This window comes from Bombus terrestris, chromosome 4 (genome assembly GCF_910591885.1).
Source record: "Bombus terrestris chromosome 4, iyBomTerr1.2, whole genome shotgun sequence".
Lineage (NCBI taxonomy): Eukaryota > Metazoa > Arthropoda > Insecta > Hymenoptera > Apidae > Bombus > Bombus terrestris.
In genome coordinates, this window is record NC_063272.1 from 13,220,811 (window position 1) to 13,248,151 (window position 27,341).

At 46.9% G+C, this 27,341-nt stretch overlaps 1 protein-coding gene across 2 annotated transcripts in view; it reads left to right on the plus strand.

The window, feature by feature from the left end:
• Positions 1-27,341, plus strand: part of LOC100649529 (protein O-mannosyl-transferase TMTC2) — a 213,315-nt gene that overhangs the window by 98,217 nt on the left and 87,757 nt on the right. The window lies entirely within an intron of this gene.

Genomic DNA, 27,341 nt, shown 5'->3' on the forward strand with positions numbered 1-27,341 from the left:
GAATCATAAACAACGTGGAACCGCTTGAAATCCCTTGAAATCGAAATACTTTTCTGCGAAACGAAACGACTTCGTCTATTGTTGGTGGCGAGCTTTCATAGAAAGTCCAAATCGATCCATGGTGCCCAGGATACATGTTCTGTTCGCGATACGCGTTGAACAATGTTAACTCTGCTCGAAGGCGAAAGAAAAGACGTCCCTTTCGCCGTTGTAAAGAGGGATGGTATTAGAAAGCTGGTGGCCCTTTGTCCAAGCGACTTCATTGTACAGCCAGTGAAAATATTCCCTCGGATGAAAATCCAGCCTGTCCGTTGTCCGCGCCCTATCGCGCTCTACAAAGAGACCGATTAAGTTATGAATAATTTATGACGCGGGGATTCATCGGTATTTTTATAAACGAGCCCTCTGTAACGAAGTCGTTGGCCCGTGGAATTACGAAGGAACGCGATTCATCTTGGCCATACGGTATTATGACCCGAGATACGTTTTCAAAGGGAAAGAAATTTTTTATGGAATATCGAATATCGATTGCTTTGGATTATCTTAGGTTACGTTGGGAAAAATCTGACGGCAATGTATAGCGATAATGAAATATTTCACCGTGGGAAATTCGAGGGAAACACTTCCCGCGAAAATTGCACGACGATCGAAGTGGTTTGCTGATCTCAAAATATCCGACTACGACCTCTTTGCGATAGCAGTTAATCAAGGATTCATTATCACCAAACCTGAAGTTTTCAAAATATATCTTTTACAATGGATTTTTCGCGCAGATACGAAAATAAAGTTACTGAAACAATCTTCGTCACGTTTGTCGATGTCACGTTCCCGGCCTGTTATTTACGTACACACGCCGCCGATCCTGCCTCGTGTCTTACGATTTTTATATATAACTTTGTCCAAAGAATCCTCATAAACGTCATCCTCGGATTCTGAAGCGAGTTTCTGAGGAATTAAAGCACCCGATAAGTAAAGCTTGCACCGTAAAAATAGTATCGCTTCCATCCTAAGATTCGTTTACAGTCTTCTAAAAGATCTACTGGAAAATCTGACATATCATTGACTTATATCACTTCTCCGAATGATTCATAAAGAAGAAGCTTAACACTTTGACTGGCACGCCGAAATCACATGTTTCGCTCAGGACGCCACGGGAGTATTTTTATTATTCAAAGCATATTATGGCAAAATAATAATAAATTGATGATGTAAGACAACATTCTTCTCCAATGCACCTTTTATCTCATTGGTGGTCACGGGTGACCACCGTGGCGACTTGCTAACAATTGATAGCGACATATTATAACAAGGTTTCGTTTATTTTAACAAACCATTCGCATTCGTTATTTCGTCACAAGCAAAACGTGAAGAATATATTGCTGAAACGTGTACAAGATATTAGACAGTATTTGCTCATTCTATATATAATAGTAAGGTATGTGCACACTTCTAACTTCAATTATATGATTACCAAGCAGCATTTACGATTATTTTCTAAGATGCGTTTATAATAATGTTCGTTGGTTACCTCTCAGAGATATGGATGCAAATACAGTGCACCGTTAAATGCAAGATTTGTTCTCATTTCTTTTTATCGATGTTCTAATAAAAATGTATAATTGATCAATGGGACACTTTTTATTTCAAAGTATCTTCTATTTATCGGTTATATTCAAAATGCCCTAACTATCAATTCTCATTCAATTTTTACAACTGTAAGCGCTCCGGTCACCAATGACCATCGTGGCATCACAGGAGAAACCATGGCCGGTCAACGTGGTGGCAGTCAAAGTATTAAACTATCTCATTAGCCGAATAACAACGGTTTATCCCTACTCATCGCCGACTATTTCCAAGAACTTCAAAGTTCCTGACTAGCTACGATAACAGAGGTGTCAGGGATAAACAGAGGGTCGGTGTTTTTCACGGCAAGTTTTCTCGTTAGCATTCCGGCAGCCGTCTCGTTCTGAGTTCAATTTGCTCTTTATGCATAAGACATTATGTGGCTGGGGCGAAAGGGAGGAGCGTCTCGCGAGAAGCATCCTCTTGTTCGCTCGCGAACGTGCTTCGAGTTACCACATTTGCCGAACGCCCATGACTCCGAGGTCGTGTTTCCATCCCCCGCGCGCGGACGAAAGACCGGCCCACAAACAGGGGAAGGGCTTAGAATGGATCTCACTTTTCTCAAGGAAATGGTTTCCCGGCCGCGGTCGACGCCGGCGCGGCGTCGTGATGGAGGATGCCGCTTTGTGCGACACGGTAGAACGTGTCGAATAAAGAGCGCGTCTCCCGTTAAGGAATTTACGCCGCGGCAGCCTCGCTTTGTGTCTACACGGTCTCTTTAGCGTTTCAGCTTCCGTTCGATTTGCGACTACGATTCTTTTTCGAACGCTGTACGTTTGCTTCTGACGTTTTCACCATGCGAGTTTCTGAAAACAACAATATTCACCGCGTGTAATGTTACAGTCGCGGTATTATTGTCGCTCGTGAAAGAGTATCGCGGAGTCCGGTAATGACGCGCGTATAACGGAAAAGGCGGACGCTCGGTTACGTTGAACGAATCATGACGAGATAACGAGTTGTAGGGAAATACGACTGTGTGCCCTGTCTGTACAGACTCGGATAATTGCGATTCGACAAAAGAAAAATATTCTGTGAAAGGGCCGCGCAACGTGGTCGGTATAAGAATGGGGAAAATCAGAGTAACGATTAGAGGGAATATTGACTTCGTCGTAAAGTTTCTCTATAGCATTCTCGTACAAAGCGAAGGCGTACAGATACGTATCTCGAAATTTAGCAACAAAGCTAGAAACTCGGTAAATGTAGCGATGGTATTGCGTGAATAATTCGAAATGATTCATTAATTAGTTGGCCCAGCCGCAGGGATTGACCGCGTGAATCGCGGCGTCGACGATAATGAATATTTAAAAGCCGTCGACGGAATTACCAGACCAGAAATTCATTTGCCAACTATTCGATAATAGCGAAGCTTGTTATATTTCATTGAAAAGTATTCATATATTACTGAATTTTAAAAATCAAAATTGTCACATACCTGCTGTTCCGTGTGCTTTTAGTTAAAATTGTCGATGCTAATGATTATGAAGCGTACCGGTATGGCAGCAGATTCCTCCAGTGAACCAGCAGATTTAAAAATGCACCTCATGACATTTTAATTGCTCTCTATGTTTCCAACGAATCGGAACGCTGCAACCCTTGTTGGTGTGCAGACTCTGGGCGCAGCTATTCCGCGCCAATTCAGAGATAGAAAACGAATCTCTTGCTTGGATATCTGCTTCTGAATGGCGACGCATGCACGAACAAAGCGATCGTAAACGGCAAAGTCGGCTCGTGATTCGACGAGCCAGACCGAGATCCTGGATACGAGGAAAAATTGTGGCATGTTCGTGCGAATCGTCAGCGATAGATTCCACGTCGCATGGCTCGTGGCATTTTTGCGTTTCCGCGATTTTTCTCTTCCTTTGGCTGAGTTGGCTGGCTCGAGTCTCGGTGAAAGCCGCCGTGGGCAAAGAATGGGAACGAGAGCGAGGTCGGTATCGTGCGTAGTATTCAGGGAACGCGGTTCCGATCATAGGGAAGGAAGCCTCGAGAAAATCGTTGTCGTCTCTGATGTGCATGGACCTGGTTTCTTCCATCGCTTACAATCGTCCTCGTTCGATTCGTTGGGAAGCCAAAAATAGCCGGAGGGAACCTTGTTGCAGAAGGATCAACGTCCTTTTATCGGGAATGATGCATTGCCGCGATAATTTCTCGTGATTATCCGCATCGATCTTTCGACGAAAACGTTGTATTACGGCGCGTAATGTCTCTGTGGGACAGCTAGAAGTAACTGCCGGTGAATTAGAAGAAAAAGTCGGCGGCTCGAACGTGTGTAAAAATGGTTAATCTCGTTCAAGTTGATGGACTGGCAAACGAACGAGCGGCAAGGCAGAACCATTTGCCGACCAGGCGATAAAGCCTTCCGTTGAAATTATTCGGACGGAACGTGTAAAGTAGCACATCTGAATTGTCGTGCACGCTTCGCTCCTCTTATTTACATACGCGTCCTCGCACGATTCAGACTACGCTGCGTGACGAACGAACGACTGGTCGGCCGCCTTTGACCGAACACCGACACAGGTGTTAATTGCCGGGCACGCGTGTGAAGCATAAAATGAACACCGGCAAAGGTGGAGTATATGGCCGTCGGGCGTAGATAATCGATCCCCAAGAAAATATGCAAAACGTTTCGCATCGCGTGCTTAGATCGAAGTCTCGACTATCTTCTTCCCGTGGAAAACTGATTTTCGTATCGTATATTATAAATTAAGAAAGTCGTAACTCGAAGTCAACGTAGTATTCGTCTACTTTCATATTCACGAGAACTCTGTGCTTCTGCAAGTGTATTGTTTAAAGTTAACGGCGGCATCAAATCGAAAAACTCGTTAAGGAAGCGCACTTTGTCGCGCAACTACTCCCATTGAAGGAAACACACTGAACAGAATGCCTGCAGTTTCGAATATACGGAATGTAGAAGCTGGTGCTCGAAACGACGAAATCGCCCGTTTGCATACAGCAACGACGTCGATCGCGATTTGTCGGTCGATCTTTCGCGCAGTAAATACCTTGGAAACGATCGCCGCTCCGGTGAGAGTCATTCCGAACGAACATCAGCATTTGTAGTCACAGGAGCGCCGATAGCGATCGTGTCTGCCCCTCTAGCAGGAAAATGGCAGTCTCCGATAACGATCCAACGAAGAAGAAGAGACGACAATGGCAGGGTAGCACTTTGCAAATCTGACCCCAGTCGGGGGAATTCGGAATTTTTATTCTCGCTTCCTCCCTACCGGTGGAAAAAGCTTCAGCCAGAGAATTAAAACTTGTTCGCCTTCTTCCGCGGATTCCACGGAAACTCCTCGCCGGGCAACGTTTCCGGACTAACCTTGATCGTAAAGAGTTCGAACCTTCTGCGCGCTAGTCTATAAACCCTGTTTGTAATCGTGAAAAGGAGATTCGCTGTATCGAGTGTGAACCTCGAGTGAGGTTGTTTAGATAACCGTGAAATCGAATCGGAGTTGGAGCATTGCTTTTTTAACCCTTTCGCTTCGAGCGCCGCATATAGGCGGCGACCACGCGACGACTCCTGAGTCCAGCACCCCATATATTCGGCATTCAAATGATGCATATACAAGTGCTATCTGTAGTCAATAATATATTTTTGGCAGAACATTTTCTGTTGATTTTATTGATATATTGGATTAATCAATTCTTAAAGTTATTAAATCGATTGACAGTGAAACGATATTTCATATACGGTTCTTACAAGAATTATTGTTATTTAAGGCTTAGGAAGACTTATATACACACTGTGCGTATTTCTGGCGCGTTTCCTTTCAGTGACAGTACTGTCCAAATTCAGTGATAGATATAACCACCAAAATCCACTAGTTACTCAGTTACTTGACACGAAGGATCAGATCCACAGGCTAAAAAGACATTACCCTTTAGATTTAAGCATTAGATTCAACTAGAATCAAACATACGATAAACACTTATTGTTCAAGTTACAGTACCACGCCAGAATAATTTACTTAGAATTCTCAATGAGAATTGATTGTAAAATTCTTCCAAATAAAGAAAAAAGTAACAATACTTCGGCGGACTGGACTGCCGAAGGGTTAAAAGGATTAAAAGACGGTTCGATTTACCGTTCGGTTACCGCGCGACGACAAAAGCTCGCTGTCATTCAGACTTGGTGGACGATCACGAGTCGCAGCTTAGGAGTTAAAAATCTGGTGGCGATTGGTAGGACAGAGGCGTCGGCCGGATTATTGATTCCTTAATTCGTCCCTGGGAAAATCCGGCCGCGTTAGAATTCAGCAGCGTGCGTCGGCCAGATCGATCGTGGCTCGGAGAAAAATTGGTTCGTCGACGTGACGATGACGACGCCGTCAACGCGGTGAATGGAGAAGGCCGACTAGATCGATGAGAGAGAAATTGTAGGGAACGCGCTCGATCTCCTCCCTTATTTTGCCCTTCTGCCTGTTCCAGCGTCACTTTTACATCGTCCTTCTCGCAGCACCCCCTTCCCTGTTTCTCTCTGTAGCCCACACTCCCTCTCTGACACGGCTTTGCCAAGGATTAATAACTCCGCGCCTCGTAGCGCCTCGCATAAAACTCCCTTTAATCTGGACCAGCGAGAACGCGTGTATATTACAGTCGCCGGTGCATATACGTTTTTGCATGCGCAGGCCCCCAGGAGCAGCCGGTGAAAGACGTCGACGCGGCGAAGAGGAGAGGAGCGTGGAGACGTCTCTTTCTCGAAATCGTCACGCGTTCTTAATGACGGTGGGCTTATTGTACCGTACCGCGTAACAAGTTCCTTCTTTCTGCTCCTTTCACGGCCGACCACGGCCGAGTTTGGCGGTGCTTTTACTCGTGATTCGGCCGCCCTTAATTACCACGCTGTATACGTTTCACTCAAGTTCTCTTTGTTTCACTCTTTCTTCCTCTCTTTTCTTTCTTTCTCTATACTTTTCTTTTTTTAAAGAGTCGAATGGGTTTGTGAAACTCTATTTCGATTCCCGTTTGACCAGCTTTGCGTTCCGCGAAGTCGTTTACCGCGCTAAAGGCGCGTTTAACCGTGGTTTCCCCTCTGGTTCTCCGCGCGCGTCCGAAAAATCTGGCCACGATTGTTTGATCCGCTCGTATTCCGTCTGCGGTTGTCCGGTCCATTTCATCGATTCCACTTTTGTCGAACGATCTCGTTCCTTCTCGGTCCTTTTACGCGGTCAGACGAATACCTCGTGTCCTCTCTGCGAGCCGACCAGAGCTATCGAGCGTGTCGCTACGGTTAGAATGCAGTTGCAGCATCCTTCCTGGTCTGGAATACGGAGAGACGGTGGATAGTGACGTTTCATTAAGACGACAAAGGCACACGGGTCTCGTTCTCTGTCTGTATATGTATGTTCATCTCGTCCCATCCCCACTGGTGCCCTTCCCGTGTCCTGTCAGGTAGAACGGTCGAACAAGCCGTCCAACATATTAATCTCAAAGGGTTTCGGACCGCTAATTAGCGCTTAATTGTTAAAAGGACGTTGTGCAACATTCGCGCGACAGCTTGCAATTTTGCAACACGGTCCGACGGATTTAATCGAATGCCAGACAAGAAGCAACAGTGCCGCCCGTTAAAATATCGTTGCTTTTGACAACGTATAAATTCCACGCTCCGGTGGAAAATAACCGTGTTACTCAGCCGTGCGCCGTGAAACTGTTATTTATCGCGGTAATAAGAATAGGGAAAGTTCACGAGCGGTGCTGCGATTTCTGATAAATCCATGTCCGGTGGACGCAACGAAACTTTGTCCTGCGAGTTGTCCGCCTGATGGATTCAATGGTTTCCCCATGCTCGTCGTACACGAAGCTTAGATTTAGAAGCGTAATCAAATTTCGCCCCACGGTAATTTGTAGCTATCACTTAGTTGGCGCAGGACTCGCCTTGCCGCGAAGTTTCCAGTTCTTCCAGTCCCTTCGTAGCTTCCATCGTCCGCCATGCTCTTTGGATCGTCTCTTCCTCGAAGAATCAATCGTGGGACTCATAAATTGATTTGGTGATCAAAGGGAAGGAAACCGAGCACGTTTCTCGAGTAACACAGAGGCGAGTTCGGATCAGGTTGCGAAGATAACCGGTTTAGCCAATAGTCCGACGTTATTCAGCATCTTTACGAGCCAACGACTCGCGCTCGACTTGATCAGATCGAGGTTGGACCATCAAAGACCGACTTGGTTAACAGTCCGGCTTCGATCGAAGATTACGTCGCTTACAGCCCTTTTGTTTTCGACGGTTCAAGATTCGCCCAACTTTTTCCATCATCGTACACGTGCTGCGTCGCGTGCCTAGCCCCTGATGGAATCATTGGACGCGTCGTTCGAGCTAAATGTCCACGTGACAGCGTGTCACACTACTCACCATGGGAATGGAAATTGCTTTTGTTCAGATCGACGTATTCCATCGTCCGAAATTTTATTGGTTCAGAAATGTGGATGGTAAAACGATTTGGCAGATTGAATAATCTTCAGATTTAATCATTTTTACCCACTCGTGCCATCGTTTCCATGATAATTATTCGAAGCTTGGCACATGTATACACGGCGACTTAATCCATTAGGAGGCACAACGCAATGAAACGTGACAAATTCCCGGAGGTCAGTCGATATCATTTATAAGAGATAAGATGTACGTAGCGATGGTTAGTGAATATTTTCTTAATGACGGACGAGCAAGCAAGCGCATTCGGTTGTTTCGAGGGGGAAGTGTGTCGGCGATCGATCGATCCTCCCGTTGACGATGACAAAACGACGCGCGGCATGACGCGCGAGACTTGACCCCGTTCCGTCCTATCAAACACTCTCTGTCATATGCCGGAAATGAATCGTCAATGATCCTAATAACGACGCGCGTTCGCTTCGAAGGCACGGCGCGCGGCTCCTCCAGCACGAGCCCCATTAAATGGAGAACTGCTTCTCCGATCCAGGTCAACGTTATTTTGCCGGAATAATGGCCGTGGCACGCCGCGACTCTCTGCCCTCTTGTCGTTCGGTTTGTCAGAAACTTCACCAGCGGCCAGTACCTCGTGATAATGCATCGATTTAACCGGAAATCGAGCCCCTCCGATAGCCCGCGGCTGATGTCCTGACCCTTGTTTGACTTTAGGTCGCCGATGGTTATCGACCTGTTACGAAATTAACAAGTTCCTTTTAGATCCTTCGATCTTTGCACAACTGATGTTCGTAAGTTGAGGTTAGATCTTGGAATTACGTCTTGTTACTCCGTGTTCCCTTGGAGAAGTTACAATCGATTAACGTTTTTATTCCTGTGTATTTAAAGTTGATTTGGAAAGGTATGTCTTTGAAAATTATTTTTTACGTAGAAATGTGCCAGACCATTTATCTGCATCCCTTTGTGAATTTTTTCTATGAGCACGGTCTCTGGTCAGAATTAACAAATAAAGGGATAGTATCTGACGTTGATGGAGGAACTTTTATCCCCATCTATATATAAATTTTATATATACATTATACATATATATATAAAAATGTATGTAGGCAGGTAAAGAACAAAGAGTGTTAATGGCAGCCCAGTCTTTTCGAAAGACAGAAGATAGAGCGTTTCCAAAATCCCTCGAGGCTGAGCCCCAGCCGATAAACAATTTTCCATGGTCACTACGGCCTCTATTTAGTCGAAGGCTAGGCTCGCCGTAGTCCCTGGCTCCTGGACCCTCGTCAAAAGCTTAGGAACATCCGTCAGCCTTTAGCTTGTCGACCGGGACGAGTGACGGGAAGGGAGAAAAAAAATACGTCTTATACGGTAGGAAGAAAATCGTGTCCGGCTTTGACGTTTTTACGAACACGTTCAGCGTCTTCGATAATTACGAGGTTTGCTCGTGGCCTCGGCAGAGAAACGCAGAAAAAGATTCAAAAATAATTTTCGAGGCAGCGGCCGAAGAAACGAGAGATTAATGGAAACAGGCTGGTTGAAAGTTTCGACCGTTGCTCGAGGAAAAGTTGCCGTAGGAGTTTTCCCCCGGTAGCGTTACAAAGCTGCCGTCGAATAAATAAGAATCCTTCTCGGCGTGCTCGCTTATCCGCGCCGATCTCCCACCCTTCGACAAAAAAATTTAATTTCTCCCGAAGAAAAGGGCCGGCAAATATCTCACTGGTTCGCCGAAACTGGCGGTGAAATAAAGGGGCCAGCGAAAGCCGCGGGAAACGGGAAAAGTTAACCAGTTCCGTTTTATTTTAAACCCAACTTTACCCACTCTCTCGGTCCGGAGCTAATCCCCGCCACCATAATTTTATTTCCCGAGTCCGTTCTAAAAGCGGCTCCCAGAGGAGGAAATCGTGCTAGGTGAAAGACGACGAGCGACCTTAGGCGAGAATCGTCTAGTTTAACCCTCCACTGGCTAGAGGATATAGGAGACACGAGGCCTTCGTAACCCGCCATCGAATCTATCCCGAGGGCCAATATCGTAAAGAGAACGCGTCCCGTCGCTTCGACTTGCCGGGATTTTTCACGAAGCCGGCCAGGGTTTAGGCCTCGTTCACAGCCCGTCGAAGTTCCAGGCTTTTCCCGGCATGAATCTTATCTACGTGCCGCAGGCGCGCCGCCCCATCCTCCGTTTGCCGCTCCCGGACTGCCTAGCCTCGCGGCTCCTTATTTCCCCAGCAGCCACGATCGACCCCGTTTCAGTTTGGCATCTCGCATCTATCGGCTTCCACGTTTCATTTCGTCAAGTCGATCCGGAGCGTTTTCGTCGATTCTGTACTTTTCGCGCCACCCCTCCCGCAACATCACCGATAAGTATATCGAGCAAGCTGGGCCGAACAGTGAGAGGCGCACGCGTCTCCCGTATTCTCGTGCACCGGTCTCTCGATTTTCGCCCGTCTCTTCGTTTCGCGGGAATCTTCATTTCCTCCGTACCCTTACGATTTCTTCTCTCTATTCTTCCCGAACGATCGGCTGCCAGGGAACGCCTCGCTTTCCGAATAGAACCCTGGATCTTTTACCGTTCCGCCAGTCGTGCTCCGCCGATTCCTCGTTTCGACGTTTCACGAGACTCTCGGGGCCATTCGATTTCGTGACAGCTCGTCGACGAAACGGCGATTCCCATCCGCTCTGTAATTCGATTGAGATATATGAAGATACTTGGTAAGATTTTTAACCGATAGGATTGCAAAGAAGAAACAGTGAAAGGGCCAGGGAACGCTCGTTGCCTGTCTTTCCAAGTTTTCAAAATCTTCGTTCTTCCTTCCTTTCCATCCAGCTTCATTTTGCAAGCGTTCGCAAAGCGTTTCGAGAAGTCTTCCCGCTACGAATTCTACTTTCTCATTCTGCTTTCCTCTTAACTCCCCTTTTCTTCTCGTTCCTCTTTCCACGTCTGGAATCTTCTATGCCTAGCACCTCCTAGCGATTCGGCCCTTCACGCTTTCTGATCCTCCGTTTGCTCTGCTCGAGCTTTCCACTCGACAATGGAAGGTAGAATCGAGACTCGGCATCGAGGCTCAATCAACAATGCCTTACCCCCAGCCTGCGGATATATACGTTATATTCCGACGACGAGCGGTTCTCTCTCTATAGCTTAGTAGGCGCTTCTATAGAAAAGGGACTGGCATCATCGTCGATTCCTACCGGCAACCACGATTATGCTTCTCTCCCCCTATGGATCTGTGAAACGTGCGAATGTCGAGACGAACGCTCGTAGCCACCACGAGACTAAGCCAGAGAAATCGGTGGAAAGAGAGGGAAAGACAGGTGGATCGCGGTACGAGCAGTTAGCGGAAGCTTTGAGCAATCATATGCGACGCTGCCACAGGATCTCGTTCGCAATTTAAGGGCCCGCCGCAAGAGAAATAGGATTTGCCCGATTCGTTCGTGGCTGGTTTACAAGCGTTGCATCCAGTCGGTATAGCCTTTCATCTGAATGCTACCAGCAATGAGATTGCCCAGCGCGTTTCGTCTCTGCAGCGACGCGCGACCGCAAGAGGCGACCGCGTCCGGTCTTTCATTTGTCAGAGTCCCGATAGTTTCGTGGATCCTCCGACTCTCACCGTCGTTTCCTCAGTCTCGTTTCGTGTCTCTCGTTTAGCCATTGCAGACGAAACCGGATGTGATTTTGCCCGTTACGTTGTCTTAAACCTTGTCACGGGGAAAATAGTGTATCTCAAAAGCATTCGATTTCGTCGGAATCGGCTGTGCGGTTAATCGACAGGAAGGTTCCACGATCTCGATCTCCGGGATAGTCCATTGTAGCGTGGAATTGGGATTTAGTCGTGGGACGCGTTGAAGGGGCTGAATAATACCGTTCGACGTTCCGTGGACGTTTTGTATCGAAACGCGAGACAGTTTGCTTCTTTTGTGTATACTGGGATTTTCGTTTGACAAAACTCTCGATTATTCTTGCGACGGATTCTTGCGAAAAGGGCGGTTCTCGCCCGGGGACGATTCAGCTACCGATTCTGTTTCGCCTTGAGTTTCGCCTTGTTCCACGAGTTCCGCATTTCTAGCCGATCAACGTCTTGCATTGTGCCCGCGCAAGCTCCCGCTGTTTTCTCGGCTACAAAGCGGTAGAATTTATTAGCCTGTGTAGCACGTTGATTAGGCGCAGATAGTCAGTCCACTGTAATACCACGGTGGAAGTTAGTGCACAGGATTCCTGGGTAGCCTGTGAATTCCTGCGGGAGCGTGTATTGCATTCAATACTTAGAGACGTGGAATGAGATGCACGTGAGTGACGGCCGCTCCGTAGGATTCTCCGAACACTTTGGACAGCCGTGGCTTGGCCGCAGGCTGTTAGACTGCTGCCTGGAGACACGCGGATTCCCCCGGTAATCGGAAACTCTTCGAAGCCGCGATAAATCACCGTTATTAACGCAACCGTGTAACGCGAGAGGCTTCGCCGCGCCAAGTTAATCGAAACCCTGTAGCGTCTCGGGCTGGAAACGCAACCTCTCGTTTCGAACGTTCGTTATCCTGGTTGACGTCAGCAAAGATTCACGAGGTCAGGGGAAAAGACGTCTCTCGTGGATCCAGGTTGCCAGGTATGGTGGCGTTTCATCGGGGTTGACGGGAATCCGCGTTGGCAGGGATCCGAAGAGCGTTTCTCAACGTCACGATCGAACGCGTCGTGTCTGTCGACCCGGAATACCTATGTACCATCGGCGTGATCGAAACGCGAGACGTATTCTACGTACACGCAATTGAATAGGTTGCCGGGGGAACCGTATACCACGTTAAAATAAAGCGCCTACGGTTTATCGTGTCCCAGCGCAGAAAATCGACGACGAGGAACGCGCGCCGATCGAACCAGCTTCACCGATTCCTTTCTCATGTTTCGCGCTTTAGCGTCAATTAGATCGCAAGTTCTCTCGGCGTCGCATCTACCTGCGCAATTTTCCATTCGCTTTGAGATTCGATCGTCCGCGCGTTCCCCTCTGTTTCGCCCAACGGCAATCGTAAGCTCCGGATTAGCCGAGGTGGGAAAACGTCTCGGCGAATCGATTCCGCAGTTCGTATGCAGCGATTCTCGACACGGGGGTTTGCCACGCGGATCCTCGTCGCGTTCCCGTCGGTATGGATCGCACGAGCATTTTTCAACGTCACGCCCGAGAGGCAGCCAGTCCATCCTCGACGAATATAGGCGTCGTTATTGCCGCAGACTCGTGGAATCGACTGCATCTGCAACGGCTGCGCCGTTTTCCGCGGGTGAACCGCGATTGAATACAAAACGTCGATGCCGATGGTACGTGGGTGATTTGACAGCGCGCCACGCTGCGCCGGCCAGAGAGGGAGGGAAAATGGTATCCGAAGGGAAACGATGGAACGACGTGGATCGGCATAAAGAGCCTCCGGGGTTTCGGATGCTCCGTCAGGGTGAACCTTCTCGTGCCGTTTCACCTCCCTCTCTTCCTTTACGTTCCATCCTTTTGAAACGCGAGAGGAAGAGAGCCGGATGAAAGACGCGTGAAACCGGGCATTTTTCATCCATGACCAACCCGTCTCGAGTGTTCCACGACTTAACCAATAAACCGTGCTACTCGTCGAATCGACTTTGAAACGTAGGTGCGATTCGTTCTCTTTCGTATAACGTTCGATCAGTTGTCAGCCGAAATCTGTTTACCGACGTTGCGATACGCAGTTGGAAGACGAATAGCTTCGTCGAACGACTGCTGCTGAACTGCGTTCCTACCAGACGAAATTTTCGGAAATTGGTGATTACGTGTCGTTTAATTCGAGCGTGGACCATGGAAGCGTCACGTAATGACATTTAACAAACACGTACTTACGTTATGGTTATATCACGCACGAGCATCACTGGGTCGATAGTTCGTTATAAACCGAGCGCACACGCGATGTATCTCTCGTGATCGTTGGTCAAGGATTTTATTAAAAATAGCCGATTGAGCGGTCAGCAAATCGGCAACGTTTTGCAGCCGTTATTTCGAATTAATTTGAGTGGTCTCTTTGTACCGTGGCCCCATTGCACGCATCGTTATATCCGCTGATCCCCTCGATCCACCCTTCCCCAAACAACATTACACGTTTTACTCATTACATACAGCGTTTGCCTGCAATTACTCGCGCCACGATGTACCCAGTCCGATTAACCGTCGTAATAAAGCTGACCATCGAGGATCCTTCATTCCCGAGGACGAAAAGCTTGCAATGGTCAAACGAGCGGCTGGAGGGTGATATCCCTTGATCGCTACAGCGGAAAAATCGCATCAAAGCCGCGGGCGCGTTCAAAAATTCGAGGCCACGGATAACAGCGTCTAAAGAGAAAGAGCGTACCTTGATCCATTGTCCAATTTACCCCGTACAATGGAGCTGCTCGATAGTATGTTATATCGGAATTTTCAGGCATTTGCTCGAGACCCTGAACGATTATCCCTCAAGGTGATGGGTAATCACGGGCAGCATCACGGGTAAACAGTATCAGCCATTTAAGTAATCAGAAATAATAGTCACGGATCGATACTGATTCACCGAAGGCGAAGTATAGCGGAATTCTCTAATTCTCCAACGACTGTCTAGAATTCTAGAAGAAGAAGCTCGTAGCAGCATCGGAACGGAATAAAGGGAAAATTCGTGGAGCACGAGGGAACACGACTACGAAGGAGACAGGCTGGAAGATACGTAGGACGCGCATCGTCGTCGTCGAGAGAAGCCGGACGAGGTAGTTATTCAAACTATTCGAGTAGCAAGGAATTTCCTGCAGCCTGTTACTATCCCTCTGCCCCGTCCAAGAGGCTCCTGCACCATGGTGGCGGTGGGAAGAAGAGAGGATGGCGTACACGTCTATACCGTTCGTTCGTGCCATAGTTTCCCGTTGTAACCGCGATCGAACGTCCACGCCACCCCTTGCGGCGTTCCTCGCGCCAACCAAACCCTTCACCCCTCCCGAGGAGCATTGTGGCCCGTGCAATTTGTCTTCGCGTCGATGAATGGAATTACGTGGCCTCGAATCGCCGCCAGCAGCACGATTAAACACCGGAACGGTGCCGGATTGACAACCGGTGCACCCAGCAATAGCGACCGCAACTTTATTCACCACGAAGACAATGCGCGTGGGGTGTGAAGGGAAGGGTAGAGAGACGTCTCTTTACCCCTCGTGCGTCCTTCACCTCGGTGCCGAACGGAGGAAACGTTATTGGTCGTTCAGTCGGTATATCGGTCCCTAATGAAAAATTAAGGGAGCCACTCGCCGTTTACACCGGCCTTGATCGTCCATTGCTTTTTACGAGCTCTCGGAATTGCATGGCGCGGCGCGTTTCTCCGCTCGTTGCCGTGTAACGCGAGCTCGATCGCTATTAGCGTTTACGAAATTCACCGAGCGTCCTTCGTTCTAGTTCAAAACGATACGACCCTACTTCGCTTCTTCTTCTTCTTTTTTTTTCTTTTTTCCTATGATATTCTCATATATGGGAGAACTGCGCGTGAAACAGCTTCGTTCTTCAGAACAATTGGTTTTCTCGCGACTAGAAATAGCCATAGAATTCTTGAAAGTGCCAGTCTAGCCATTCTACCCGTATAAATATACCCGTCTGACCTGAGCTTCATGGTCGTCGTGTTCGAGGTTAGGAACTCGCCAAGGAAAGTTATCGGTGAGCCCACTAGCAGAGCGCGGACGAAACGCAACATTCTTTGTCTTACTCTCCTCCTTCTTTTCCTCGTCGTAACGTCACAGATTTACTTGTTACATTCTCCTGACTGTTCCCTTGTCACCCAAGAAGACTCCCCTAGTCTTCTTCGTACAATCAATCATGCTACTTCTTTTCGCCATTCTCTTTCTCTTGAGTTTTATATATTCACGCGTCTAAGAGTCTGCGTGAAATTGAAATCGCATAACAAATCTTGGAATATCAATCTCGGTGTCGATTCTCTTCTAATTTAACAGTATCGTCGATGATCGTCTTTACTTAGGTTCATGGTGGATTGTTCGGTGCAGGAACAGCTCAACCCGGGCCGTGCGAACCGCTTTTGAATTCCTTCCACGATCGAGACGTCGTCGCGAAATTATTTCCCGAGCATGTAGGAAGCGTTCCGGTGGACGATAAACGCTCGGTAAGAAATGGATACCGGTTGTTCGCGGCGACAGGTAAATCCTGGCAGTGCACGGACGTTCCCACTGGTAGTCGCATTATACAGGCAAAGTACGTAGTCGTCGTCGATATTGGCGACACGAACGGCAGTCGTAAAAGATTCTCTGGTGCAAGCGGAGCAGCGAAATCCTCTCTCGTGATCGGAATAACGAGTCCCGTCTGAGCACGGCCGATCGAGTGTGCGTAAATGGGACCCGCGAGGCCGAAGAAAAGTTTCCAACGTGGCGCCGGAATATAAGGTAAGGGACAAAGAGAGAGAAGACACGTTTCAAGTGGCGATCGAGTAGCGCCGAGTCTGATTTCCAAGCGATGCTATGAATTTTATTATGAGCAGTCTCTCCGGTTCATCCTCGTCTCTTCTCTCTTCCTCTTACGAATACAGCCACGAAGGAAACATTGGATTACCTCCTCCCCTACCGACTAATCAAATTCGAGACAATGAGTCTTCGGGGACAAAGATGTCTAAGCCAGAACGATTCTTCATGCCGCTCGGTGCTTTGCAGCTTTCTTCGTAGCCCGAACCGCTACGTTGACGCGATAAAGCGACAAAGTCAAGGGAATGGAGTCTCTGCTTTTCCATATTCATCGTGGCTAGCAGATATTTGTTTGTGCCTAGTAGCAGAGTCGTTAATCTCTGGCTAATCGAGGGAATTCCATCGGCACATATAGAGGATCGAGAACAATCTGGTTGGGACTTTGGACGATATTGCCACTAGACGAAAAACGAATGACGGGAGCTCCGATGCTGGCGACGAATTTTCAACAAGGCATCCACCGGGAATTCAATATTTGCGTTCGGTTCTTCGAACGTGTGCCTAGCAAAAAGGCTAGCGTAAATTCCCGATTGAAATTTTAATCAAGTGCCGCGTCCTAATTCGATGGATATTTTCAGTTAAAACTGATGCGCTGATTTTCCTGTCCGGAGCCGGGCCAACGTTCCTTTGTCCTTCTTTGTCCCCCTGCCTCTCCACTCATACGCCGTTCGTCCACGTTAATTGGATTAGCGCGTTAATTTTCAGCAGTTTGTTTTAATCTACCGGTGGATTCGTATGCAGATTAGCGCGGCTATCTTTCGAACGGCGGCCTCGAAGTCGATTATTCGTCGATTAGCAGCGTCCACAGGGATCGAAGACGGAACCGTCTCGTGCAGATCCTACTCGTTAGACACGGTGTCCCAAACAACTTTATCACATGGAATATCTCGTTTATTTTTAATAATATCAAAAAATGTTTCAGGAACGTACGAGAGTCGCTAGTTTCTTTTTCAATTTTAGACATTTAGAATTAGACATTTTTCAGCACATTACTCGATTCAGTTGGATACTTTGTGCAAAAGGTATTAATCAATTTACGTAGAAAAGCTATTAGTTTAGCAGATATTTCGCAGTCAATGTGAACACTAGAATATCGCTTCGCATCCTCCCTTGCCTTTCATACGTTAAATTTGATAAATTAACCCTTTGCACTCGAGAATGAAGAACCCGGATGATTTAGCGTATACCTGACGTGTGTCTTACAGCTAGCGTAAAATGATTTTATATACAAATCAAATTATTATACAGAAACATTATATTCGAATAATTTATCTGTATTTACATCTTTGAAAATGTGATTTTGTAATATTAACTTCTGTATTTTTTTTCGTATGATAATTTATAAAGCATTCGCCAAGATGCATTCTTGAATATAATCGATCTCATTTTTCAACAGTTCAAAATCAAGTTCTTCTTCGTTTCAGCTAATTTCACTTCCGAAAATCATTTTTCTAGGGTTTCTAAACTATAATACTTTTACCATGGTCGTCGAATCCGAGCTAACGTTGGAGACGTTGTCAGAACCATAGGTTTCGGAGGCATATGGGATCAAATATTTTATCTCCATTTTAAAGACTAACACTTCACGCTTCCTAACAAAGAACACAAAGAGCTAAGGAACTAATTTACGAACCAATATTGCGCTCTCATCAATTGGAGATGTCGAAATGTAGCATAAACAGGGCTGTCGCCTCTCGCTCGCCATTGGAATTGCAGCACGGAACGTCGTGGTGATTGAGAGTCGCCTCTCGAGTGCAAAGGGTTAAAGTTAAAATGCTAAATTGTTTTTCGACGTAAGTAAGTCGAGATTTCACGGCCTGGATTGTCGCTACTCATACTGTCACACGTAACACTGATACATTTAACATTGCTTCGTTGAACGCTGATCGAAGCATCCGGAAAAGAGCCGGGTCCAGAAGAAATAGAATTCCAACTTTTCGCCAGTATCGCAGTTGGTTTCACCAGAGTATCGCATTCATATATTTAATATAGATCTGTTTGTATTATAATGATGGTCGGAATAACGAGGAATATCGGTTGAGAATTCCCGATCGGCGATCGAGATGACGTGGATTTCCGGATTCCGTAATCAGCTAACAATATCTTTAATTGATCAACTGATCATGAACAATCCGAGAATTCGCGTCGTCTCGATTACGGATCTGAAATTCATCAACCGATAATCCTCGTCATCCTGACCACTGTACCGATACAAACAGATCTATATTAAAGAGCGTTTTTCCAGACACCCTGATGAAACCAACTGCAATGCTGGCGAAACGTTGATATCATTTTCCTTTCTTTCGCGGACACGGTTCTTTCCCATAGCGTTAAATGTATCAGTAAATATTAAGAATATTAAGAAATATATAACTCCGTCTAAAGAAACATCTTGATATGTACGCGTTCATCTACTAATTACGTCAAATTATGCCACCCTTATGCCATTCAACTTATTCGTGAAACACTCTCCAATATTATCAAAAACAAGCGAGGTATTCCAGCTGGTAAAGTTAGACGGGGCACGCTGTATATCTCGTAAAGTATCTAAAATCTATCAGAGCATGTTTTATTCGTGCTCGCGTCAATAATTCAACAGCCGTGATCGCTTGACATACTGGAGTCGAGCAATTTCAATGTAATTTTAATGCGATTTTAAGGTTACAAGATTTTGCAATTAAGGCAAGCACAGTTCAAAAAGTTTCATCTAATATCCGAAATAGCCCGAAACAGATTCCTGCGAATTGTCACATACAATAATATAAATTTAATGCTATACATTCAATGTTATTAATTTACAATCTTGACCATAAGCGGATAACTATTTTCCCAAACCGTTCGTTTCTTGTTCCGTTGTTTTACCGTGCTCTGTCAAGGGATTCATTGGAACCAGTGCAAAAGATTCTTCTTCTCGTCGGTTCGGGATTACCAATGAGTGGTCTATATAGCCTCTTGCTATGTAGCCATAGAAAACGCAAGTGGGAATACGCCAGTGGTCGCTAATGGGCTAATAATATATGCATCAGAAACGAGCACTTGTGCGAAGAATTCCATCGAACTCCTACTCGGGTTATGAACGATTGATATGCAGCAACGTCAGGAAGAGTAGTAGTCACGTTATCTAGGTTAAACGTCCATCGTTCGCCGAGGGATCTTATTTTCTAGAATGCCACACTGCGCAGAAGGGCTGAAGTAGAGGAGGAGGAGGATGTAATAACGCAAAGAGCATCTACGAAGAGTGGTCTTCAGGTGCTCGACTCCTCTTCCTCGCTCCTCCCTTTGAGCATTGATTTTCCCTGGACTGGCTGGGTGATCCTTATTGCGACTCGAGCTCGTAAACCGAAATGGCGAAGGTCATGCGTCGAACTAACCCTCGTCGTCTATCGTCCAATAACTTCCGGAACCGTTTCGTCTCAGTTTCTACGCAATTGCGAACCCTTTAATTCTATTACCGAGCATCTAAAGTTACCCTTTAATAAGCCACCGCGTACTGGTTCACGAGGAATCGAAAGGTCGAGGAAGCAGACGGTCGAGAAATCACGCTTTCGCTCGTTCTCTTTCTCCCTTCTCTCTATCGCGTACCGTTGCCTTATGGAGTCGATAATAGAGTAGGAAAGCAGGGGCGTGAATGGACTGGAGTCGAGGGAGAGAGATGCCGAGGTTGGCGAGAGGTTCGAGAAACGAGCAGGCAACGTCCTCCACCGCTAAAGGGCCGGGTGCAAATGGGCGCTCGTTCGCGAGGAATACGCCGAGAGAGAAAAGACGGGAAGAGGAAACGAGCGGACAGATAGAGACACAGAGGCGAGCTAGAGAAAACGGGATACCTTTATTACCGAATAGGAAGAGAGAGAGAGAGAGAGAGAGAGAGAAAGAGAGAGAAAGAGAGAAAACGAATTGCCGGGGGAAATAGAAGTGACTGGTTCTCTCGTGGTCGTCTTCTTGGACGATGGCAAAGTGCCAGAGGGTGATCGGATAAAAGGGAAAATACCGTACGGATACGCGAAAACCTATGGGACAGGGAATCCGCGGGACCCGTGAAACGACACTGGCTACGGGCCATTCTCGATGCAAAATAAAGCATTACGAAACGACGACTGAACGTGGTGTACATGGAGGTTTCCCTCTACACAGCCTGTACTTGCGGATAATCGTGGCTTTGCCGTGTTAAACAGGAACACGCGAACCTACGATATTGAAACGTTCGATATCGTGAATTTGATATTTCCCGATAAGCCCGCAGCTCGTTCGTGTTCGCTAGTCCCAGGGATATTTCTGTCGCTTGTTCTCGCGACACCAGCCGCTGGTGTTCGGTTCGGCGACCGGTCCACGGTATCCACCGTTTGCGTACAATGGAATTGTTTCGAATTCGAGAGCCAGGAACGAAACTGGCGTTTTGTAAAGCGGCGTAACGCCGAAGAAACGATAGAAAAGTTTCGAATATCGGCGAAATCCCTCGGCTGCTTCAACGGTGATGCGAATTTGTTACACGCACCCGAGCGTGATTTCCATTCATTCTATAGGGAGTTCGATTCACCGGAGAGAGAACAAATTCTGGAGTTGCGACGTTGCTTAGCGAAGTGATTTCGCGAACTTGGATCGATGAATACCACGCTCACTGATCTCCCTCGAACTTCTCAGCTTTACTCGGTGTTTAGTCGATGACCGAGTAATTTCAGTGGAAGCCTCGCGTTCGGCGAACCCGATCGCGGTACACTTCTCGTATTCACACACGGAACTGTTCCACTCCGTAGTCGAGTTTCTCTTATTTAGAATCGTACGTAGAGTCAAACGTGGCAGATTTCCGAGTTCTGAAGCAGCTTCTATCTCCTATTCGATTCCTCTGAAATCAGTTATCATTCTCAAAATATTTCCGCCCGAGTTTAGAGCAGAAGAACCTATCAAACTGGTAAAGGTAGACGGAAAGAGAAGAAGAGAGAGGAAAAGTTAGCGCGAAGAAGGATGGAACGGAGAAATGGAAGCGGGCTCGGTATGCTGAACGTCGAACGAGAGCCAGATGACTTTAGAGCGAGCTTATTCGGGAATGGAATAGGTCTAGATTCTAGATCGAAGCTGAGATTGAGCAGGGTGATCGATGAATGGAAGGTAGGTTGGCTTTTCGGGATCGACCGTTAGGAGATTGACCCCTGTCAGGGGTTTCTATTACGACGTTCTTGGATTCTTGGGGTATAAAAGCTATATAGGCGCGCCTGCTGAGCATCGTCCTTCCCCTTTCTCTCTTTCCATACCTTTTTTCTGGGTCTGCCTCCTTTTTGCTCTTCCTCGCTCTTTATATGCTACACCTCAAAGAAGGCGAACGAGTGGATCGATTTTCGTTCGCTGATTTTCACGCCCTCTATTGACAATTAGAAACCAGGTTCGGGCAACATGTCGCAAGACCCGTAACTTTTTTCGCTCAGGTAAAGTGCAAAAAAAAGAAGGACAGCCATGGGCCAGCGAGCCGGGTGGACATGGAGAATTTTGATGGGGTTCCTTGCGCTATCCGGATTTTGTTAATCGAGTCATCGACTGCTTCAACGTCGAAGACAGTATCGCGCTTAAATATTGATTATCGATAACGCCGTTCTAACGAATGTTTCAAAGTTCTGCATCGGTGATTTGTTGGAAAGGTCGCGGTTGGAATCGCCGAAAACGCCGATCTTCCATTCTCTGTTTCTCCGAATGATTGAAAATTTCATTGAGTTAGAAGTTGCTTTTTATTCGACAAACCATCGTCAAAATATTTTAACTATTGATACGAAGATATTCTAGGATAAATAACACGACGACCTAGAGAGATCGTAATTGCATTATCGGAGTCTCGATATGTTATAAATAATACGATTGCGGTTAAATTAATTTCCTTCCAATGAATAATCAATTATCTTTCTCATTTGGCGAATAGATCAAACACGGATAAATAGATTATCTGGTCTAAAAGTAACCGTGTAATATCCTCCTGGGTGAGTGCTTAATCGACATTGCCGAACATCGTCGGTGAAATTCACCGGTTTTCTTTCTCCGCCATTAGTCGATACTCGCGTGGCCGAAAGTTGCGCCGCTAATAAATTTCGAATCCTGAAATTGAAACTTTATACGCGAATAAAACAGTAGCAACGCTCGATGATTTACTCCGTGGCCTCGGTCCGGACGCAGTTTTACCGAGTTCTCTGAATATTCTCGATGCACGCTCCAGGGGCGGGATATATTTGCCTTTATGGACTTCGCGGTCCCGTCTCCTCGAGATTGAATAACTTCCGTTATTTCGTGGTACACGAAAGTCTGTGGATCTTATCGCGGTTGATGATGCATATCGAATAGTTTTTGGAAGACAAAAGTTGGCGAATCTTTCGGCTTCACCGACTCCTCGGCATTTCTGACAATTACGTCCACGTGTAATTAGGCGAGCGGGATGACGATCGGCGATCGTAAAATACGTCGTCGATCAAATATTACACGTTATAAAAAAAATAAACATAGTCTAAAGACGAGCCAGAAATTGCTTACATCTTATTGTTTCTTCATTTTGCAGCCCGATGGTAGTTTTACGATGCAAACCAGCTTCGAACCTCCTTGGCCCTCTGATTACCGTGTCTGACCCATTTCGCGGTTATACTACTGTAGAAGCACGCGCTTAAGATGTTGCCGGTGCTCGTAAAATATTCAATAAGCGAGATTACTCCGTGTAACGATTTTACGGGTATTCCGGAATCTTCTCGAGCCACGATCGCTCGATTACGCGAGTAGTACGGTTACAGCATCCACATTGGCTGACGTGTTACGTCTGTGAACGGAGGTACTTTCTATCGACTGAATAATTTGTCTTTAGTCGTGCATGTACAGTCATTAAGTGTATGAATGGCAAGATTATTCGATCGGTAACAGGTAAATATTCTTGGAAATAATTTAATTTCTAGGTATGTTGTTTCTTGGCTATTTTCATCCGCGATAATATTTCTACCGTATATCGATTCGTTGGTAGAGAGGTAATGGATAAATTGATTTATCGGCCAAAGATAGAGTCATCGAAGAACAGAGAGCAAAGGACAATGGCTGCGAAGTAAGTTTCCGTTACTTAAGTAGGCCATCGGCCTAGAAAATCTGTTTTGCCAAGGAATCCGGTGAGAGCTCTAGTTTATTGCACCACGAGATTGCGAGTGCCGGCAGCGTGTGACAAAGAGCTTGCATTCGCTTTACGTACACTCGAGAATCGTACAAATTTACCACCCCTGCCTTTCGCTATTCCAACTATCACGCGATTCATCCGAAACATCAAATCGCCCTCCTTCGCTGATCAATCCCTGACATTCCAAATTCAAACGTCCCAACATCATCTGTCGCTTTCTTTTTCCAACTTCTTATTCAGCGAAGAACGCGAGTAAATGGAAGAGTTTGCGCGGTAGATCGCGCGTGGCGGCGGCGCGTATTTACGACTTAACTTACGACTGCCACTTTTTTCCTTCCGTCACACTTAGCAGCCGTAGCTTAAGCCTCACTTTCGAAATTGCATGGCACACAGCAGCGGCAGTGGGGGAGAATGGTAGCGGCAGCGGCGAGGTAAACGGGGCGCGCGCGATGTGCCGCTCGAACGAGCCGGCTGCGGCCGAGGTTTCCTAAAACGCTCCCGGGGATGGAATGAGTTTTCCGGACGATTTAGTCAGGTATTTATTTGGTCCTCCCTCACCGGCATCTTCGCGGTTCTCGCTCCAGGGACCATCTTCTGGGAAATGCCCGACATAATGTAGCTTCACCGAGGTAGTCGCGCTCTTTCTCTTCTACGGTTCACACTACGGCCCTTTTATTGTTCTTCCCGGCGTCTTTGGTCCCGTATCCTACCTAAACTGTCGCCCTCTTTCCCCGTCGTTGATTCGTTCTCCCGGAATGGGATCCGTTCCCAGCGGTTGCTCTAGGAGAGGTGGAGAAGAAAGAAGGGTGGCGCGCAAGACGGAGGACGAAGAGGTGGCGACGCGGGGGAATGTCGTGCAAATTGCCGGGCGCCGCATCATCCCCCGGGGATCACGCGGCAGCTTCTCGCTTCCGAAGAAACGATCCCCGTATCGTGTCCCGTGAATTTCTATTTATCCGAGCGGCAAAGTCACGTCCCCGCGGCCAACGAGAGAGATAGAAAGCGATCGTAACACCTGGCAATTTACGACCGGATGCTGCTTACTGTCGCATCGCGTCGAACGGGACCGTGGCTACCGACTGTATCTGAATTTTGTCGCGCTACCCCGAGGGGCTTAGCGAGAATCAACGCGAAAAGGGCTCGCGGATCGCGGGAAAAATTTCAGCGGCGCGCATCGAACATGCCCGCGGACGTTATCGAATTTTGTCAGTGCCGCGTGTGTGAAATATTATTTCGCCAAAGATAAACGAAGCGCCGCGCCGTCCATTGCCGCAGGAATTTAACGCGCAGTCACCCTTTACCTGTTTCCCTCACTCCACAATACGCTCTCAGCCAGCCTGTCTCTCCGCTTCCTCAGGAATCCGATAAATAATTCTTGTCGATTTGACATTAAATATGCCGTTTCGCGAAATTAAATTGTCATCTGCGGCGAAATTACGCGTGAATATTTATGTCGCGGCACCGATGTCCACCTTTCAAATCAGTGGCTACCGTCAAGGGATAGGTGTATCGAAGTCGAGCCTTGCAATCTCGATTTCCGTAATACCTACGTGAAACGAGAAGCAAAGGCTGGAGCGAGGATGAAACAGCGAGAGGGTGGGGAAAAAAAAGAAAGGGAGAAAAGCCGAATTGGCCGGCGAGAAGAAAAAAACTACGTCAGGGGAAACGGGAGGCAGCAATATCGTCGATCGTCGAGCCTAAAGTAACACCGGCCAGCCGTTTCTTTCTCTCGGCTCAGGCGCTGACTCGCTATAGAAACCGGGTGCAATCGATAGGACAGTCATCCCTGCCTCGGTTCTCGCCATCCACCCCTACTTAGTCGTTCTCTCTTTTCCACCTCTTTCGCGTGGCTCGGTATACGGCGGCCCAGCCACGATTACGAAGATTAATCATCGGCCGATTTTAATATCGCCGCTGGTATCTATATCGAGCCGGGACGAACGCGCAGAGCAAAGAGAAAGGGAGAAGCTCTACGGAGCACACGCTGTAATTTATTAATTCGCTCGGACGCCGTAACGGCCGACCAATAATTCTAATTTGACCGGCAGCTAAGCGCTTTTCGATTCGACAAGAAGCCACGGAAAATTGAATCGGTATCCCATAGCCTTACGTAAGTCGACGAGGCCAGGCTTAAAGGGGTTGGACCGGTATTAGCGTCGACTCGAGGGGTTGTAGAAGAGCGTACACGTACCCTTTGCAGCCTTGCGAACCCTCCGCGTGCAGTCACGTTCCGAACTGCTCCGTTAGACCGGGGACCGAGTTTCATTAACGTCACGTGTACTGTCAGAAATAGTCCCCGGGGAATACCACGAACGTGTACACACTGAGAGAGGAACCAGCCAGGGAGAGAGAGAAGAGTGTCCCCGTTTCGCGACAGTTCTGACAGATGCTTAATATAACCGATGCCTCCGACTAATACCTTGGATTACCCAACGTTAGAGACCTCCGAGAGGTTGATCTGAGGATCTGCTTTTACCCTTTAATTGCTCGTATCTCGGTGCTGGTCATCATCGGCGTCTCGATTTTTCTTCCTTTTTCTCTCTCCCTTTCTTCGTTCTTTTCTTTCTCGTTTATATAAATTTAAACACGCCGGACAATGTAGTAACTATAAAATCACCGGACAAGATTTTATTGACAGTGCGGACTCGTGAATTTCGACTGGAAACTGTTTATTTTCGGTCGAACGAAAAATTTTCATTAAACATTCATATTTCCAAGCAAACGCTGGCCGTTAATGTTTTACGCTCGACGAATCGATCGATGTTAACGAGGCCAATAATAAAACGAAAGGGGGAGAGGGCGAGTAACGTTGCGCGTGTTCCAATATCGGCGAGGTTGTGTGTTTCTTTTGGAATTTCGCGTGAGCGCGTGTACCATCGCCTGACAGGATCCGGAAATTGAAATAAACAGCGACGAGGGAAGTTTACGTGCCATCCGTTCGTTCGTATAAATGTGTCGAGTGTTTCGCCCGCTGGAAACCGAGAGAATTCGAGCACCGTCGCGCAGAATTGTTCCGAATTCTAATGAATTTTGCGACATCGTAAATCTTACGCCGCCCTTACGCAACGATCAACTGTTTCGTCCGAACAACTTATGGTAAACTTGCGTGTCGAAACTTTCGAAATCTGCACGAAACTTACTCCAATCTGGCGTTGTACGACGCCAGACAGATGAAACAATTTCTTCTACGAGAAGAAATTATTGTTACTTTGTACAGCAATGTATATTAACGATCAATACCAAAATTATGTCTAAATTTCCTCGAACAATAGCAGAGACCAAAGCTGATAGGTTTACACAACGTGTTTATAATCAGGAAATCAAATGCTGCATAAATATAGATTACACGTTAAACATGTGTAGATACATGATATGGGAGAATTATCGCCACGCTCGAAGGCTTTATAAATTCGCCATTAGAACCAAACGAATAACGTTTACCGAACAATTCGCTGATGTAACGCGCCAGAAAGATTGAATCTTCTTGAACGAAAATCATTTAATCTACCCCCGAAACCAAATCGCTACCGTTTTATCACATATTCCCGAACAAGTCGAACGAAAATCATTTACAAAACTAATAACTGTGTTTTCACAGATGAACCGATCGATTATCGATAATTTAATAGATAGCGGAGACTGTCTTTCGATAATGAACCAACGACGCCGTTCGTCTATTTGATTTCTCGATTATAGCAACACAGGGGAACAGGTGTTCGATCTAAATTCCATGCAAGAAGAATCCA